Source organism: Epinephelus lanceolatus, chromosome 20 (genome assembly GCF_041903045.1).
Source record: "Epinephelus lanceolatus isolate andai-2023 chromosome 20, ASM4190304v1, whole genome shotgun sequence".
In the NCBI taxonomy this organism is placed as follows: domain Eukaryota; kingdom Metazoa; phylum Chordata; class Actinopteri; order Perciformes; family Serranidae; genus Epinephelus; species Epinephelus lanceolatus.
In genome coordinates this window covers 9,381,886-9,401,097 of record NC_135753.1, presented here as the reverse complement: position 1 = coordinate 9,401,097, position 19,212 = coordinate 9,381,886, and positions in this window count along the sequence as shown.

The following is a 19,212-nucleotide window of genomic DNA, read 5'->3' as shown; positions in this document are numbered from 1 at the left end:
TTAAGGCTGATCTCTCTTAACTTCAGGATATGTATCTACTACAGGGAAATGTTTTCAGCGGAAAACAGTGTTGTAGCCAAATCTGGTACAACTGAAGTAAATGGTGACCAGTTTAAGTGGTCTGTAAGCAGTGACATTCAAATTTGACCAGAAAAGACACCATTTACACTGTGTTGTTAACCGAAATGTCAACTGAAGCCTCTCAGACCGAAGCTGCGTGCATGTTCGGGAGCACACACCTGAAGTGGGTGCATAAGTGACTGCATGACACAAGATCAATGACATCTCATGATGTCATCTCCCTATGTTTACATGCTACCAGGAAGTGACTCATACAACAGTGAGAGATCTGCGTGGATATAGTAACTTATTTCGCAAACAGCTGACTTTGCAAACTTTAAAAAAGAAGCCATATTTGTTTTGAGCCGGAATATACTGACGAGGAACTCAGACAGATGGACAGGTAGCCGCAGACTACAGGGAGAGAGCAATGGAAACCTGGTGGTGTTGTTGTACAAACTGCAAATCAGTGTGGTGTTTGTGTAAAAATCTGAAAATGTATTAATAAAATATTTTTAAAAAAGAAATGTAGGTGGAGATAAGCAAATAATATTCATGCATCTATCTTGAGGAAAGTTGCCTTAATTGGTCCTTTATTTCACATTTCTGGTAGTTTTAATGATTATATGTTATTATTCTATGTGATAAAGCCTGCTTGAAAGTCAGATGTTTCCACTTTCAATCCTCAGCTCCCTCAATACTCCTCCCTCTCACTCTGCGTGGGTCCTTATGTGACGCACCCTCTGCAGCTGTGTATTACAAAGTGGTGAAAGAAAGTGAATGAGGGTATAATAAATAATTGTTGGCTTTGGCCATGACTGAACAGCAAAAAAAATAAAGGACATTTTAAAGAGGACTGACTGAATAATAAATAATTGTGGGGAACTGAAGCTCTGTCCAGGCATTGATCAGCTCAATCTAACTCATGAAGACGCTCGAGCATAGCCCCATCTCTCATAAATCTTTAGACTGAATCTAAACATTTTGTAATTTGGGTTTAGTCAGTCAGGAAGGAGTGACATCTTCTGCTGCCACTGCTTATTCTCCATCAACCCCTCAAGCTGAGTTGTCATGGAAACCTGATGTGAGGATCCAGTCAAGGTTTCAAGATGATAGTGAATGATCTTGTCACCAGGTATCCATCATCGGGGGAAATGGGGAGATTTTGATGAGTTTCTAAAAAAGACTGATCACTTTTCTCACAGGAAACCACAGACTCTGAAATATAAGCCCTAACAGAAAGCACAGTGCATGGGGAGCTTGCTGTCTCATGATCACTCACTTCTTAGAGTAAACAGTTCAATTCCAGTAAAAGTGCATGTTTGAATCAGGAAGAGAGGAAATCGCTTGTGTTGGTATATGTGCACTTTTTCTAGGATGATGAAAAGGTGAAACCTTCTCTTTTAAAATGATCAATAGGACAAACTGTACAAACCATCCATATCTTTTCTAGCCCCCATGAAACCTTATGTGAATTTTGGGCACGACTTCTGGCGGTGGATTGGGACCGCCATTTACCAATGGTAACAATAAGCTAATGGTACACTAATCCTCTTTCGTAGAGTTTTTGGGAAATAAGAGTGAAACACACCACCTGTTACATGTCAGACGGGAAAACATGATCATACTTCTGCCATCTCTGACAACCATTTCAATCAGACTTCCTGATTAAATGAAGGTTAAATAAAAAAGAATAAAAAGCGATTAGCTTGCCTTGCTACATTAGCATGTAACATTTAATGGCGTTTGAGCTAGCTTAAAGTAAACCTCCTCCTTTTAAAAGATGATTTATAATTTTTTTATGACTCATACACAGACACTAACACAGTCAGCGAACATTTACCATAATTCAGTATCAATTTTGGCTCCATGTTAAGTGAATAAACGTGATGTTTCCCAGCTAATGCTCTGCTTGTCTGCCTTAACAATGCAGTTTACACATTTTTATAACTGCTGATTTATTGAATGGGACTTCTCCTGAGTGAAACATGATGCTGAATTATGCAGGCAATTTATAGTAGTAGTAGTAGTCTCTATGTTGGTTGAGAATGCTGTCAGACAAGGAAAGACAGGGATATCATGTACTGACAATGAGTAAGAGACCTATAATTCTCTTCTACAAATTATTATTTAATACTTACATGCTTTCAGAACTGTTTTGGTTTTATTATTTCTTATGTGAAAACGTATTTTAGAGTAGAACGTGCACAAAGATACTGGTCAAATAATGTCCAGTACTGACCAGTAGAGGACTGTGCATTTTATTTTTCAAAATGAGACAATCTGGTATAGGACACAGTACAGGTGGCAATTGTTGCACACTTGAATAAAGACTCAGTGTGAGGTATAGTTCTCTTTCTTTACTTGGCTTCCTGCAAAATACACAGACACTGAAGTACATTGTTACACGTTTCTGTCCAGCTTTGCTTTAAGCACTACAGCATAATACACAAAGTATTACTTACCTTTCATTACTATATTCACAGTCGGGTACAAGCAGTCCAAAAGCACACCATCGGGTCTCTATACGGCCTGGCAAAAGTTAGCTTAACGGCTTCTTCTAATTGGATAACAAGTTACACCAAAACACACACAGCGGGAATAAACCGCCAACTTTCCCACCATCTCCATAACCCCCTAACATTGCACACAAATGTTCACTTAGTAGCTTACCTATGTTATATCTGCTTACCTGCAAATTCTTTGCACTAATCAGTTGCGGCACTTTAATTTTATTGCACTATGTGTAATGACAATAAAGTCATTCTATTCTATTCTACACAGACATTGCGACACATTGTTACACGTTTCTCTCCAGCCTTGCTTTAAAGCACTACAGCATAATGCATGTGCCCTGTCTCTGTTTAATTCTGACACTAGACTCCCTCTTATGGCCAAAAGTTGCAACAACAAGTACTATGCCTAAATGCAGGAAGCTGGAGCATATTTTGTTAACTACATCAAAACATTAAACTATACATTCTTCAGTAAACAAGACACAATAATCTCTGAACTACGTATTTACATAAGCCATGAAAATTAAATGCATATGATAAAATGACATGAATACCAAATGAATAAACAATATATAGAGGGTGACTTCTTTTGCTTCTTCAGATGAACTTCTTATCCCTACACGACCTATTTCTCCCTGTCGGTTAGCGATGGAAACTGTACTGTACTGTACTGTCCCTTATAGCGATTTCCTTTTGTTCTGTTCAACACTGTTGTTGAAGCCACAAATTAAGCTTAGTCTGGTTATTGGTAACGTCACAGATATGGACAGCCCAACAGGTACCAGAGCAATGCAGGGACATTTTGAAAAATGTTAATTTCATCGAGCTCACCTGTGTGTCTTATAAAATGTTTGGTAGCTCAGTGTCTTGTAAGACCCTGATGAAGACAGTCTAGTCTAAACGTTGGTACTTGAATAAAAGAAAACTTTTTTGCATCGAGTCTTAGAGTGTGCGGCTGGGCACCTGACATCTTCTTTTTTCAAATTCGGATATTTTCGTCAATGGTTAACACCTCTCCAACCCTGGTGTGCACTCCTCCTCTCTCTTCACCCGAAAAATGTTAATTTAACATTAGTAAAATATCTGTAAAAAATCAAAGCAGTATTTGCTAAAGTAGTTTTAAAACTTGCTGCCTTTGTTAGTCACCAAGATTAGCCACTGGGATTAACCATAAAAAGTCAATGCGACTAACTAGCGCACTGCTACTTCTGCTATCTCACTGGAAGTTGCACCTATAATCATTTTTACAGTAGCACCCTCAGGAATAAGTTAGATAGTGGTAAAGTAACTAGGGTTGGTTGCACCTTACATTAAGGAACTACACTAGAGTTTCATGACCCAAGGTCACCAACATAATAAGACTGTAAAGCTGTGTTAAGCGCAACTTGGCATGATGACGTTCAATAGTCTCAGTTAGCCACTTGTTAGAAACTGCCTTTTGTTAGACACATAGAAGCTTCAAAGTTCACGAGTGGGGTATTTACTGACGTATTTTATGCTGTAGAACAAAACATGAAAGTCTCTTAAGCTTGTGTTAATCACAGATCTTATTTCAGGCATCTAACCAAAAACCCATTCAAGAAAACTCATTGGCTTCGAGACAAGGGAACCGTGAGTGGTAAAATGCCAACTTATTCCTGGGTTTCAGGACTCATTCTTGGTGGACTCTATTAAAATTTTGTTTATTTAGAATAAATGCCAGTCAGTTGAGGTAAGAGTCCAGTATTTCCTCCAGAAAAAAAAACAAATCTGGAAAAATAGACATCATTTTGTCTAGTAAATGCTATTATTCTTTATTTTTCTAAATGTTGTTAATTACCCATTACAAAATGCAGTTCAGGATGGGTAGTGTGAGAGAAAACATAATGGCAGCTGAGCTACATGGCACCAAAATCTTGTCCTACAGCAGCATCTGCTGGTTTAACTGAGAACTGGTCTCACTGCATTTTTACTGCAAAGCTGCATCGTTATAATACAGTACAGTGCCCATGTTACAGGTTATAACATGTAAATGTATACACCATAGTCCAGTGTGTATATATTTTGTTGGTCGACCTCAACTTTAACTTGATGCACAGTGTATCTTTGTTTGAGTGATGTTCACCTTGGGTCCATGAAATCCCTTATCTTTCTATTAAGGGATTCTGATTACAGAGAATTATTAAATTGGAAAATATAACTTTTTCCTCTGTGGGTAACAGCATGCTTAATGAACCGAGCCTAAGTCTTTGTTTGACTTGTCTGTTCTGAGCAGTTTGCGCATTTGAAATGTCCCTGCGTTAACAGATGTTTCAACACTGATTAGCAGCATTGTGTAATCAGGCAGTCACTCAGAACAGCTCTCCACTCCACACTGTGGGCACTCAGAGTTTAGAGCTGTTTAACTTAACGGTGCTGGAAGATGGAGCGAAAAAAGGAGATTTTTCTCTCATGGAAATCAGTGTTGAAGCTTTGAGAAATTATATGCAAATATGCTTTCACATCTCTTATACATGGCATCAATTGACTCCAGCTTAAACACAAATATAGCAACTTGTGTACAAATATGGACTGACCAAAGCAAAGGTTTTATGAAAGCAAAGACAGGAATGTCCTCACTTCATGCCTTTTATTTTATCCCCATAAAATCACTGGCTTAGTCTGTACATAATACCCAAAAGGGCAGATTTCGCACTCCACATGCAGACAATCTTTAGGAAATGAAAGTGGGAAATGTCACAGCATTCAAATAAGTTCATTAAGCTGTCTTATTGGTTTTAGAAAATAAACTGAGAAGTGTTAATGGAAATGTTTCTCTGTTTAGTGTCAAAATTAAAAAGTTAATGTTCTGATGAGTTGAAATTTGGTGCTGATTTCTCCTGTTTTCCACCTGAAGCATTAAACAGTCTGCATGTTACAGTGGATGGGTTTGCTGTTTGTTCGTCCTATTTTTGGAATCATCAGCAAGGTGAAAGTTTACAGAGAGTAATAAAGTGAACTGTGTGGATGTGTGTGTGTAAATAGATAACAGCACAGAGTTGGTGTTGAAAAGAAGGTGATGATGAGAGCTGCTGGGCCTTTTGGAGGACTAATCAGTCTAATTTAACCAGATGGCTCTGATGTGACACATGTACAGCTAATGCTGGACTGAAAACTGACTTTTAAAAAAGTGAATTGCACGAAACAGGCAGATGTTAAACAAAACTACCAAACAAACCAGGTCAGCTCATAAAAGGTAGACAAGACACAGTTGCTGATGAAAACTCTGAGGGACTGACAATAACTGCAAGGAAAAAGGTTCCTTTAAATGCACAGAAAGCTGATTTGCATATGAGAAAGGACTGTGCAAGACGCATTAGGTGTCAGGTTCATCTGCACAGACAGAAAACCATGCTTACGAGTTCCCTAGGCAGTTTACATGTACAAAATATTCCTGTTTTTGGCCTTATTCTGAAAAAGACAATATTACTACTAAGCTGTTAACATGGTCAATGAAAGTGTATATACCTCTAATATTCCTGATTACATGCAGCTGTGCATATTCAAATTAACACATCCTAATGTCCTTTATCACATCAAAATATGACAACTTGGAACGGCTGGATCCGCTTGTCATTTAGCTTCTTTGCAACAAAATAGATTTTTTTAAGTTTACTACTAGTGACAGAGTTGGTGGACCGTGCGAAGACAGCGTCTCTTTTTCATTCCCTCAACCACCTTCTTGAAAAGGTTGGTGCTGTGATCTTTGCGCATATCCAGAAACCTGTTGATGTCCAAGTCTTTCATAACGTTGAAATGTAGGTGTGTTTTTCCTTCTGACCAGAAATGTTGATTTTTCTGGAGCATCTCTACACCAGCTTTGCAAACTGTTGGCGAGTTGGTTTGCATACAGTCTATCCATGACAACGCACAGAGCTGACTGTAAACACACAAAAGGACATGTAATTCAAACCTGCTTAAAGACTCCAGTTTAGATGCGTTTTTCAAATCTCCTGTATACATGTCCAAAGAATGCTATTAAAACCCAAATAATACCGGCATATCCCACGTGTCTTAATTGGGAATCTCTACACAAAATATGCTGCTTATTTGACCCACATCAAATTCACAATACTGTCATATTCTGAATAATCGTGGAATATTTGTGTGCAGATAAATGTAGTCAATGACTGCAGGGAAAAATCCTCCTTTAAATGCACACAAAGCTGATTTGCAAAGGAGGGACTGCAAGACACATTTGAAAAAATCAGGTTCACCTGCACATACAGAAAACTATGTAGAATAACTGTTACCAGATAGTGGCTACGGATACATGATGGCTTCTCATTCGGAATGAAATAAATCTGAATGAAATAATTTGGAATTAAAGTCTTTCCAGGTAGTTTACATGGGAAATATTCATTCCGAATGAGGGTTTACACGGGAAATCAGTTTAATTGCCTGTATTCCAGTCTGCGCAAGGTTTGGGGCAGGGAAGGTTTCTGATTGGATAGGGGGCGGGGCGGATGTTACGTGTTTACGTGTACCGGAAGAAAACACTGTAGTCCTCGCTCCGGATAACAAGATGCTTGACAACGCCGTTCTTAGTGCCTTTTTCAGGCGTGTTTTGCTTATATTCTTGAAGCAGCAGTACGACAACAACCTTGTTCTGCTAATGCTTCGTCTGTTGAGAAGGAGACAGGAGGTACAAGGTCAAAGAAGGGAGATAGAAGACCGTGCTGTGGCAAATGGAAATTGGTGAGTGCAATGAGTCCGACTGCTCTATCTCAGCCCGTTGCTATGTGCGCTATATACGTCATCGCGCCAGAAGGGCAAGGAAACAAGCATGCGCAGAAAGACCGAGGAATGAGCGTTTACATGCACACAAAATTCTTTCATTCGGAATGACAAACGGAATAAACCACCCCCTTTATTTGGATTTAATTTTCAATCAGAATGACCATTTTTCAGTCGGAATGACTTTTACATGACCACTTTTAATCAGAATGGCCTTTCATTCCGAATGAAAGTGGAATTAAACTGTCCATGTAAACGTACTGAGTGTTGCTCTCACATACACAAGGAATGTATTAGCACTTTTTATTTTTGCCATTGAATAAATGAAAGTTTTCTTATTTTGTATGTGGACATATTTATATTAACTCTACTTAACTTAAATGACTTTAAGTTAAGTAGAGTTAACTTAAATGACTTTAATTAAACTTTTTAAATAAGCAGGGAAGGAACTGAAACATGGAAATAAAAAGGAGTTTAGATCCCCTGCAGGCTAGATACAAACTATAAAACAGTTTAAGCTCTTTCAGTTATTCAATTCAAATGAATTCAGTCCAATTTTATTTATAAGCCCAATATCACAAATCACAGTTTGCCTCACAGGGCTTCACAGCATACGACATCCCTCTGTCCTTTGGACTCTCGCAGCGGATAAGGGAAAACTCCCCCAAAAAAAACCCTTTAATGGGGAAAAAGTGATAAATAAAACCTGAGGAAGAGCAACTGAGGAGTGATCCCTCTTCCAGGAAGGACAGGCGTGCAGTAGATGTCGTACAGAACAGATCAGCATAACAAATGTACACTGATGATCCAAATGACAAAATGATATATTAACAAAGATAGAGATGCTTGGCAAACGGTAATGATAATAGCATTTTGGTAGTATATGTGTTATATGTATATATTACTATATAATAGTATATGTATGTGACTACAACATATAATCATATGTATATAATAACAGTAGAAGTATAAATAATAATAACAGCAGGTGTAGTCGGCACCAGGCAGGACCACGGCAACAGCTGAACCACAACCCATGATCCAGGCTTAGCTGTGATTTGCAGGAACCTGCAAAACAGTGGAGCACAAAGGCTCTGGAGAAGAAACCGAGTTGGTGACATGCAGTAATAGGACATGAATGTTAGCAAATGAAGAAGAACCAACTTTTCAGAATCTGAGTGATGGAGAAGAAGAGAAGGGGCTCAGTTTATCATAGCTGATTCCCCGGCAGACCAGTGGCCATATTCACAAAGCTTCCTAGTACAAAGAGTTGCTACCTGGGCCAGCCCTAACTATAAGCTTTATCAAAAAGAGAGGTTTTAAGTCTAGTTTTAACTGTGGAGATGGTGTCTGCCTCCCAAATGGAAACAGGAAGATGGTTCCACAAAAGGGGAGCCTGATAGCTGAAGGCTCTAGCTCCTGATCTACTTTTGGAGACTTTAGGGACCACACGTAACCCTGTGTTCTCAGAGCGCAGAGTTCTGGTGGGATAATATGGCACTATGAGCTCTCTAAGATATGACAGAGCTTGACCATTTAGAGCTTTATAAGTTAACAGTAGGATTTTAAATTCAATTCTGGATTTTACAGGGAGCCAGTGCAGAGAAGCTAAAACAGGAGAAATATGATCTCGTTTCTTCGTTCCTGTTAGTACACGTGCTGCTGCATTCTGAATTAGCTGGAGAGTTTTTAAAGACTTATTAGAGCTACCTGATAATAGCACGACTCACGGTTCGGTTCAAACCTTGGTTTTCAAAAACTACTAAAGAAGCATTTCAAAAAATTCCTGAAAAAATGTCTGGATTTTATTAATTATTAAACAAATGTTGCATTGCAATAAAGAACATGAACATTACTTAAGTTATATCAACTTACAGTTCACAATAAATAAAAAAAACGTGTTAATCTCTTAACATTCTACATTCTCTAAATAAATAAAATAACTGAAAAAAACTTCTTACAGTCAAGGTTTGGTTCAAAACCTTTACACCCCTTTCTCCACTGGCAGTTTGTGTGTGGGAGGGAGATGCACTTGAGGCTGCATCACTTGGTGCTGAGGTGGCTGCAGTTACATTAGGCCCAGGATTTGCAGAGGTGTGGGAGAAATACTTCAGAAATGCATCTGAAAAGAGGAGATGTGTATATTTGACAAACTGGGCTTTTACAATATATTAATCAAATAGTTGTTGATTGTGAAACCATCATGGCATAACCATAATAGCACCTAACATTACAGCCTGCCTTGATCTAATGACATTATAAACACAGCAAACAGCCAAAATATGAAAAATGCAACTGTAACATCACAAATTGCACAAATCTGAAAAATGGAAAACATAAATATACAGTATATGAATATATGCCTGGTTGGTAAACAGTGAGTGGTTTGTGCAGCAGCACACTAAACATTAAATGAAAAGATAGGCCAATATATTAAATTATGTTGCTTATTCATTCCCCCAAACACTTTGGGCTCTAGTTTCCCGGCGCAGCGCAGGTGGCGCAGGGTGGCAAACCCCGCACAGAGCTAGTTTCGAGCAGCACAACCCGAGACGCGCTCAGTTTGGTAGTTCGGCAGACCGAGGTGCGCTGAGAAGGGTGTGGCGGCGCAGCAGGGGGAGGTGTCGACAGATCCAGCTTGGCGCAGTGACAGTTTTGTGCCAAAAGGCTTCGCCGAAGGTGCGCTAAAAGCTCGCCAGCTGAAACCAGGTCTACTGTCAGCGCAGGGGGAGCGCAGCCGGTGTAAGCCGAAGTTTGGCTGACCAGCGGACAGTGCGCACACGTCACCAAAACCTCACAGGCAGGTTTTCAGAATATCAGGCACATTAACGATGGAATAAATAGCCACAAAAAACACTATTCAATGCAACTATCTGCAATCAGCACATAAATGTATCTCTATATCGACTGTCCCGTCACATCTGATGTCAGATCAAAGGGGATTGGCACCTTTGGCACGTTTGACACGCGTAATGGAAACCCAACCTGATTTGATTAACACAGCTGCAAACTAATGAGTTCACATCCCTCTCAGCCAACCACAAACAGCCACAGCATCAGATAGGGAGTATATATTCAGCATCTGTCATCTTAGAAAAGTCAAAAGAAAATAAACAGAGTGAGACTGTGAGAGAGAAAGAGAGAGCATGCGCAAAGTTAGCACTAGCATTAGCCCCAGTTAGTACAACCGATGTAGCTTGCTTTCCGGCCGGCATACTTGTCTCATTTACTAGCGGTGTGAACACACTGTTACTCGCGCGAATGACTCGTGTGAATGTCGCGAGTAAAAACAAATATTCCAGTGGTCAAACTCGTGCGAGTAGAGCGAAGCGAATATTTTACTCGCGCCCGGTGTCAACACACTGTAACCACTAATCATTAGCGGCTAATGAGCTGAGGTTAGCCTGCAAGTGCTTAAGTAACTGTAACTTATGTTGTGTTTCTACCATTTCGAATGAAGTATTTCATCACATCACATCATTACCTCGGTCTTGTTCACGTTTCTCCTCCTCTTCTTTCTTGTTGTACTGCGCCCAGAGGGCTTTTGCCTCTTCATGACGATGGCACCCAACTGTCAATTTGTCACTCAGCAGCATCACATTACAGAAGACGGCAGGTAGTGGGGGGAGGGGGGCGTGGTTAGGGACTATGGCGAAATTGATGAGAGGCAGAAATTTAAATTAGAAATATTATTTCATTATTATTTAAAGACATATGGCTATATGTACTGTTGTTGTTTTGTAGTGTATTCTTGTCTAATTTTTCGAATAGAATGGGGAAGAAAAAAAAAAAGAACACCTCACTCCCTGGCGCCCTCTGGCATGCTGGGCCTATAGCATTTGCCTAACCTGCCCTATGGGCGGCACGGCCCTGAATCCAGCCTCGAAGTAACAAAAGCATGGACCAATTTTTCTGCATCTTTTCGGGTCAGGATAGGCCCAATTTTTGCAATATTACGTAGATGAAAAAATGCAGTCCGTGAGGTTTGTTTTAAATGGGAGTTTAAAGACAAATCTTGATCAAATGTTACTCCGAGGTTTCTTACGGTAGTGCTAGAGGCCAGAGCAATGCCATCTAGAGAAACTATGTCATCAGACAGAGAGTCTCTGAGTCGTTTGAGGCCAAAAACAACAATAACAACTTATGTCTGAATTTAACATCAGGAAATTGGAGCTCATCCAGGTTTTTATGTCTTTAAGGCATGTTTGAAGTTTAGTTAAATGATCAGTTCCTTCTGGCTTGATTGACAGATATAAGTTTACAGAGTGATTTCTAAGGGAAGCATATATAAAGTGAATGAAATTGGTCCAAGCACAGAACCTTGTGGAAGTCAGTAACTGACTTTATTATGCACAGATGATTCATCATGAACATGAATGAACTGAAATCAATCACATAAATAGGATTTAAACCAGTTTAGTGCAGAGCCTTCAAGGCCAATTAAATGTTCCAGTCTCTGTAGCAGAATTTGATGGTCAGTTGTGTCAAATGTGGCACTAAGGTCTAATAAAACAAGTACAGAGATGAGTCCTTTGTCTGAAGCAATCAGAAGATCATTTGTAATTTTTACTGGTGCTGTCTCAGTGCTGTCATGCACTTTAAATCCTGACTGAAAATCCTCAAATAAACTATTGTCATGGAGAAAGTCACACAGCTTGTTTGCAACTACTTTCTCAAGGATTTTTGTAAGAAAAATGATATGGGTCTATAGTTATTAGTTCTATTGTGAGCTTAAAAATGTAAGTTAATGGAGCTTAGTTTTAATAAGTTGTCTTATGAGTTGTGAAAATGTTAAATTTATGGCTAATTTCTACTTCTGCAAAAAAGCTTGTGCAGTGCTTCTGCAGAGCCGCAGAAATGTTTTACAGGGCTTGCAGATGGACGCAGAAATGCACCATGCATCTCCTAAAAAGGCTTCAGACACTGCAGAAGTTTGATTGGACATCAAAGCCAGAAGGTGCGATTTGGGGACAAATTTGGTCCCAGCATGAACGCAAAGGCACACAGCCGCAGAGCTAGACTTATCAGTTAACTAAACTTGACATACAATTTTACTGAGCATTTGGTTTTAGTTAAAGCCCCTACAAGGAACTTTCATTTTGAGTTGATTTTGGCGACCCTGTGGACAAAAGCGGTAGTGTTTTGCTGGAATGAAGCTACATTTCCCATGAACTCTAGCGCGTATTGTCGTAAAGACGCTTACCTGGCTCGCGCATGTGTTTGTTTTGGGGATGAATGAAACAACAAGACAGGAAAACTTTGCCCCCGCTCCTATCGGGGATCCCAGCTCACCTCTGCCGCACCCCAACTCCACCTCTCCAGCGTAAGCGCCACTGCTGCCGGGGTAAACGCAGCGGTCGGCTGGTAAGGCTGAAGGCCTGTTTGGCGAGCACTTCCACGGCTTCTTGACCTGAGTATGGTGCGGTGCCACGCCTCTTTATTTCTCGGCACTCGCTGGACCCTGTCGACACCTGGCTGGTACCTGTCGTCGGCCCGGATGAGGTGTTCCAGCCCCACGGCCCCTGCTCTTCTCGTCCCCGCTGGCGCAGGGTGAATCTGCGCAACCTGCGGCCTCTGTGTGTGGCTCCCCGGACAGCTAACGCTGTGGACCTGCTGGCTCCTGCCAGAATTGGGCTGGTAAATGCTAGATCGCTAGCGAACAAAATGTTTATCCTGAAGGATTTCCTGACTTCCCGAGGATTGGATTTTCTCTGTGTGACTGAGACGTGGCTGACTGTTGGTGAGTCCAGTGCTTTCACAGAACTTTTACCCGATGATTGCTACTATTTTAACTTCCCGCGGACTTCGGGTCGAGGAGGAGGAATAGCGACTATTTATAAGAGTCTCTATAAATGTAAGCAGCTAGGTAAGATGACGTGTGCCGTCTGAGTGCCGTAAATCGTTTCATCCTGGAAGCGACCTGGGGCGGACCCGGAGACAGTTTCCTAAAGGTATGGATATACACTACATAGAAATAGCTTATCTTCACACCAATGGTCTCATTTGCTGTTGTAGGTCATGCACAGACATCAGCAGAACCGAGAGACTTTTGCATATCCAGTTAAAAGTTCCTTGTAGCGGCTTTAAATCCAGGGATGGAAATAGTACTAGGAAATTGTAATCAAATAAATGTACTGTTACTTCAAAGAAATTTTACTCAAGAAAACAAAAGTTTAAAGGGCAAGTGTAAAAATATATCCTACTTCAAAAGAAGAACATGTAGGTTTGTTAGAAAGTATGGGGGAACACAAAATTGGCCTGAAGAACATTTTTAAATTACAAATCAAATTGCATTGAATGTCAGTGTTCTCACAGGGAGCAACATCACCAACATGAGCTGTGATGTCCAAACCAACAATAACTTCATCTCTATGGACGACACTTTGCAGCCTGAGCATACAACTGATTATCAGTTAATATACAACCTCCCTCCTTGGTGACTGTATCCTTACAAGAATAAACCAGAAAAGAGACAATACTCAGACAATTTATCAAAGATACCTGACAATAAGTAACCTCTGGACACCACAGTGCAACAAGTAATATTTAGCTACATAAATTAAATTACCTGCCACTTGTTACAGAATCAACAGCAGAATAATCATCACCAAACCAACAACACAGCGATGTAGAAACAATAAAACTCAACTGCAGCTGCAGCCACAAGAGAGCAGCATACACACACACAACGCTACACTGCTAGACACCCAGTGGCTGTTCTCATCAGACAACACAGTCTCTTCCCAACTCATCAAATATTGTCGTTTTGTCAGTGGCCTTTCATGTATATGTATGACAGGCTAGGTATCCTCCTGTGTCTGTTGTTGACGTTGCAGGATGTCATGTCAATTAACACTTGTTAAATGCATTGTGTCTTCTGGAAATTAATTTCCATCTTTACAGGTAATGTACAGTTCTTGCTCGGTAGATTCATACAGTCTTTCTCAAAACAAGCGTACAACATTGTTAAAACACCTTGTATATACATTTATTCCTTTGTGCAACAAAAGCATGTTTTCAGGTTTAGGAAAAAAGAGCACCATGGTTTGGCTCTACATTTACACAGGAAACAAACAGAGAACTCCTGGCTGAAAGTCCAAGGTTTGTTGGACCCACCCACCATCCCTTATGCCCGTCTTATAGAGATTCCAGCTTCTTTTTACGTTGTTACTGGCAGCTTTTCAAACTTTGTCATCCAGTGGCGTTAAAAAATTATGGTACAGCCACAAAAGGTACATTTGTGCGTCAGGGTCTGACACATAAATCACTGACAGAATAGGGATATTAGACAACTTAGGATTGAGAACAGGCTGCACCTGGAGAATGAGTTTAGTGTGTGTGTTCTGTCTGGATGGCATTCTGCGAGTCTTGTGCACCGCAAAGTCCTCCACCATCTGCTCTTTCATTCTCAGTGATACAACCAGTTCCCTCAGCTTCTCTGTCCCAGTATAACCAGTCTGTTCATCCTCTTGGTCCCGCTGTGCTCCTCAAACATGCTGAGGCTCTGCAGTCACAGGCCTCTAACTCCCCACTAAAGATAAAAATTGATTTGGATCACTTATTTTGCTCCCCAGAAAGTGTATCAAATCAGTGAGTAATTAAAAGGTAGATGCAACGTTTTGGTAAATATGCAGAGGTATTGTAATGTTATCATCCTTAATTTCATTGCACATCATTGTTTTTGTTTTTTGTAAACCTCTTATTAACTGCTAGCCCTGCCCGTGACCTGTCAGTTAAGGTAAAGATTTACAACATGTATCTCTTTGCAGAGTATCAGCTGAGTGCAGATTGTGACAGCTCACCAGCTCTGCTCTCCTGCTGCTGCTGACACCAGCAGCTTCAGACAGGCGATCATTATTATGTTATACATACTTAAATTACGTAACAAATTGCATTGTTCGAGGGAGCCAGTGACCAAAGTTTTTCGATGGCACCGACTGTTCTTGTGATTGATGTTCATTTGACGATAAAGAACCTGATGTTCGTGTCAGTGATGATTTGATTTTTTTAATGTAAAGCACATACGGTTTCTTTGTAATGCACTCTGGAAATAAAGTTGCCTTGCCTTGACACTTGAACCAGACACACCAGCAACTTCAGAGAGACAGGAGAACACACACACATGCAACTTGGAATTCGAATTTCTCTTTGGGGATTAATAAAGTTCTTTCTATTCTATTCTATACTTCTCTGTTGCAGCTGCTGATTTATCTCTTTTCTTTAGTTCTATCCTCACTCAGTTGTTTAGGGGCCTGTTAAAATGTTAAAACAGTATGCACCATTTTGCTGCAGTTTCTGGGTTGAAGAAGTACATGGGAGAAGTTTGCCTGGAGGGCATTGTGGCAGAAAATCTATTCATTTTGACCCAGACCAAGGTTTTTTTCCCCAATCCCAACCAAGAAATCTCTTTCTGACAGATAGTCCAGACAGCTTTGACTGACAAGTTTTCTCAAAACGGTGTGTAACAGGCTCTGACGTACATTTTCTCATGTTTGGTGAGTGAGTCAGAGTTGTTACCCAATCAGTAGTGACATGTGTATCTGCTTCTTCTTCTTTGAGTTTTAATGGTGGTTGAAAAACAAGCTTTTAGTTGCAAAACCGCTACCCGATGGACTGGCTTGTGGAACAGTAGATTGGCAGGAAAACAAAATTTTAACAGTAAAACCCCCCCCCCCAAAAACTAAATTCTCTCCATTATTCCTGTTATTCTTGAGTAATCATTTTAACTTGTATAATTTCCCTGAGGTCTTTCCCAGCAGACACGCTTATGTAATATTGTAAAATGACGTGTATATAAATCCCACCTTATTGAAGGGCTGACTTAAGTTTTTACTTTGACTAAGTAAGAAGCCTAAGTAAAAGTTGAATTACAGGCTGAAAAAAAGGAAAAAAGTACATTAAACACAACTTTACAGTAACAAGAGTTAATGTAAGTGGCACCCAAGGTACCCCTCTAGCATTATTTTTGGACGCTTAAGGATAGGGTGTCAATTTTTAGCTCACTACATGCATTGTGTCTGAAATGTAAAGTTTCTGCTAGTTAAGTGTAAACAGTTTTGTTCCAGAAAACACTTCTAATGAAGGTTTACCTTGATTTTAGGTTTACTTCCTTAGGTTTAGGCAACAAAAGTACGTGGTTAGATTTTGAAAAAAGACTGTGGTGTGGGTCACACAAAGTATGTCTTACTAAGGTAACGTTATGTCACATATGCCACATTTTTACGTTGTTAAAATAAATTACCATTTACTTTTGGTCTAACACAAGACAGCAGTCTTCTGGTCTAAAGTCCAAATGACGCTGCCCAGTGTGTCACATACGGACACTAAAGGGGGCCTCTGTACAACAGTAACTGATGCAGAGAGCCACTGGCCAATCGTTGGTTGGGACAAGTAAAAATGAGGATCGAAAAGGTAACACACATGCTGCTCCCTTCATCAGTATGAAAAGGAACAAGCAGGACTTACCAGACACAGAGCAAATTTATATAATATATATATGTCTTGTGCAAACTACAAAATAAGGGTCACCTCCAAACTTTTACCCCATAACAATGCATGCTGGGAAGTCCATAATAGGTTTCCTTAGAGACTAAATTTGGTGAGTTGAGTGAGCTGGAGGCTTTGATCAGGCTATCCTTAAGAAGGTTCTGCCTGACTTTAATCAACATATTGACTGCGCCACAAGGGGAATACAGACACTGGACCAATGTTATACAAAGTTCAAAAGCGGCTACAGAGCAGAATCCCTTCCCCCCTTCAGCAAGACTGACCATGTGGCCATCCTGAAGAGATCAAAGAACGTAAACAAACTTGGGTGCATGCCCCCGGTGACATGAGGGGGTCTGTAAATGCTCAGGTCACTCAGAGGCTGCCCTGCAGTCTGGACTACACGATGGAGTCTGGAGCAAGTTTCAGGACATCCACATCAACATCACTGATGACATCCATCCATCCATTTTCCAAATCAAGCACACTGCACTTTTGGTCGTCGTAGAAATGGGATACACTTGCGCACTTACACTAAGCACATGGACGCACAAGTCAAGTGTCCAAGTGCGTAAGTGTGATCAGGCACGTATAATGGGACAGGCCCAGTGAAACCTAATAGGTAGAGCGGGAAATAGTGGTGACTGCAAGACACACAAAAACACAGCACACACAGAAGCAAAAACTGATGCCATATTCATGTCCTGTGGGACAGGTAAGGTTCCCACGATCATGACCTGCATGTTCAGACAACTCTGGTAAATATGTACATGCACATTAGTATCCTGGTATTGATGACTTTCATTATTTTAATTGCGGTTTTGACCATTGAACCACCTTCACTGTTAGTAACACAGTCAGTCGACATTTGGAGCCGCCTGATGGTCGTTACCATGGGAATCTTTTCCCTTCATCCCACATGACATGAACACAAAAAAATAATAAGTGTAATTTTCACACTAAATGTGGTTCTCCAGCAGATGTAAGATTCGGGCAGTCTGTGACAAGTGAGGAAAGAATATAGTTTGCATGATTAAGATAGTTTAAAATTAGTTTCTGTTTATCTTGAAGGGTGGACTGGTGCTGGCATGAGGAGATTTATTTATTTATTTATTTATTTATTTTTGCTTTCAGACATTATTTAGCACCAAGTTAGAAATATTAGTGCTTTTAGATTCCCAGTTGTGCCGTAATCACCACTTGTGGTAGATGTGAGCAATTTCAACATGTCAGAGAGTGGTAATAACAGCCATGCATGATGTGATCAGCAAAGGAATAAAAAATAACAGCTCTCTGATAATAATCACAGGTTGCTAAAATGCAGGAAATAAGATTTTTGAATCAAAAAATATTCAAAAAAGAAAAGCCTTCTGTATTCTGCTTGATTCATCGTGAGAGCAGGAGAGCAGACAACCAGTGACGGAGCATGTGGCGGTTTTGAAAGACAGCCGACTTGAGGGAACACACTCCAACTGGTTCATCGTGGCTCCAGCAGCATCCAAAGGCTGGCTCAGCAAACTCCCAGTAATGCTTGAGAAGAACAGCTTTTGAGCTCATAGGCCAAACTGCAGACTCACATTAGAAAACAGAGATTGGAAGGAAAGAAGCTCAGGATCCAAATTGGAAATGACTTCACCTGAAAGGATTGTTAAATACAAGAAAAGCTTAAAGACATCAGTGCTTTGGGGAAATAAATGATTTTCTCCTTCTTATAAAGAATATCTCTGCTTATCCATTCCACTACAGTTTGTTACTAATTTGCGATCTGAACCTGCAGCTACTCAGAAAATGATTTCTTTGCTGCTACCACATGTGGATTATATGCTGCTGCCCCCTCAATAACTTCATTACATGTACTGAATCACCTCACCTCTGCTCTCATTTTCTAAAGATGTTCTACTTCTTGTTCCACTGTTCTTTATTTGTCACCTCAGGGACATTTGTTGCATCTGCTTCCATGGCCCTGACACCTGGAATGTCTCTGGGCTGTTATTGTAGCTATGTAGATAATGTCACACTTCTGAGTCATGACTTAAATTTCAAGTTGATGTAGATCTGTTGCCAAACTTTCTTATACCATGTCACCAGCCCAGCTGCCAGAGGGAAACATTGTCAGCATTGTATGTTTCTGCAAACCATCAATATATTGCATTTGCAAGTTTCATCATATAAATGTTTCTAAAGAGAAATGATATATGAGCTGACTTTGTTTTTTACCGTTACATAGCTGTGTTTCCATGCCAGGATTGTGCTAGTCTCACCACCAGACAATCAGAGATCTCCGCCTTCTGATAGTCTGGGGACACTCCTTTCTAAAGTGTGCTTAACACACCGGCGAAAACTGCCGGCAACAAAGCAACGCCTCTTGCATTTTTGAAAAGGACATGCCTTCTCG